Source organism: Myotis davidii, unplaced genomic scaffold, assembly GCF_000327345.1.
Source record: "Myotis davidii unplaced genomic scaffold, ASM32734v1 scaffold142, whole genome shotgun sequence".
Lineage (NCBI taxonomy): Eukaryota > Metazoa > Chordata > Mammalia > Chiroptera > Vespertilionidae > Myotis > Myotis davidii.
The window spans coordinates 4,905,720-4,907,461 of record NW_006294400.1 but is presented as its reverse complement, the minus strand read 5'-3'; the positions used below and the strand labels follow the sequence as shown (position 1 = coordinate 4,907,461).

The 1,742-nt window shown below is 35.5% G+C and overlaps 1 protein-coding gene across 2 annotated transcripts in view; it reads left to right on the top strand.

Annotated features, from left to right (window-relative positions):
• Nucleotides 1-1,742, top strand: part of RABGAP1 (RAB GTPase activating protein 1) — a 126,668-nt gene that overhangs the window by 55,404 nt on the left and 69,522 nt on the right. The window lies entirely within an intron of this gene.

The following is a 1,742-nucleotide window of genomic DNA, read 5'->3' as shown; positions in this document are numbered from 1 at the left end:
GAAAGAAAGATTGCTTTTTTAGATTTAAACTTTCAGATATCATTTACTAAAAGAGGAAGAAATTGGTCTAAAGACTAGGTTTTCCAACAGTTACATAAGGTGAATAAAAGGCCAACTAAGCATTCTTAAAACTATGGAATTATGGAACTTTAATTGCCAAGGAGACTTTAAAACCTCTTATAAAATTGTTATTTATAAATTGATAAACTGATGCCCGAAAGATGTGGCCAATGCCTATAGTCAAGTAATTAGTATAATTATACTGGAACCCTGGGCCTCTTATTTCTGTTTGCTGTGTATATGTGTATATATAGCCACATGCACACATACACACTAAACCACTGTACCTCTCAAAATAAAAAATAGGAAAATGCTTGCTATTCTAGAGCTCTTCCACTGCTAAAGATCATTAATAGCTCATTCAGCTGTTTCAGATAACAATTAACTAATGTTTTAGAGTTACTTATAACAACAAAAGTAAATCCTGTTTCCTATCAAAATATATAAAAGTTAAAAATAATTCCAAATTTAAATTGAACATGTGCCAAAGATTTTAATTCAGTTCATTAAGTAATGAGGGAAAGAAGACGGTAAAACTGGTTCTAAGTTTTGAGGAACTTGAGTTTATCTAGTCCTTCCTTTAAAAAGAGAATTAGAAAAAGGTTGTGCTAGGTTAAAAAGAAAACTGGTGAATATCCTGTAGGTCAGTGGTCGTCAACTGGTGGTCTGTGGACCACGGGTGGTCTGTGAGGTCCGAAAGGTTGGCCACCGCTGGTTTAAGGAAACCTTTGGAGCAGCGGTCGCCAACCGGTGGTCTGTGGACCACTGGTGGTCTGTGAGGTCCGAAAGGTTGGCAACCGCTGCTGTAGGTAACCTCTGGGTTATCTTTCCTGTTGGACACAAATCATTTGCATATCTACTGGACACAAATCTACAGGATAATATATAACTTCACAGAGTCTGGGTCCTTAATAGTAAGTAGCTAAGTCAAAATTGGGTGGACATGTTGAAAAAAAGTGCAAACTACAGTCTGTGGGTCAAATCTGGCTTGGTGCTTGTTTTTGTAAAATTTTTTCAGAACACAGCCATACTCATTGTCTTTGGCTGCTTTTGCACCGTAATAGCACAGATGAGTAGTTGTGACAAAGACTATTCGTCCACATAGCCTAAAATATTTACTATTTGGCCCTTTACAGGTAAGTTCACCAACTTCTGTATTAAACATTGCTTCAGGATGATATTCAAAGGACATGTTGCCATTATCTTGGAATGGGTTAATTTTTCTTAAGAACCCAAATGAACATTGAGATGATATAATCTGTTCTGCCTGGTATTTCTGTACCTAATGAACTTATTACCCTCCCCCCAATTTCTGTATTTTTACTTTATGCGTGTATGTCTTTCTCTTTGGTGTAGCCACCTTTCTAGTTATGTCTTTTTCTACAGTTCTGCCTTGTCCTATTGGTCTGTATTTCACTCCTTTTTTTTTTTTCCAGCTCCCTAAACTGGTTGTGATACACAATTTTAATATATTTAAATATTGTGCTGGTGAAGTTTTTTATCCCATGTTCTTAATTTTAATTTAGGTCCACTTGAACTGTTACATGTTTACCTCAAAGTAAAACCAAAATACAAACCAATTTTTAATTATCAAAATTTTGTTGATAATATTAGTCTTTTTTCTGCCATTCACCTCTCCTCCTGCCTCCAGTTGTAGCTTTCAATTAAAGAAAAGTTTCCTA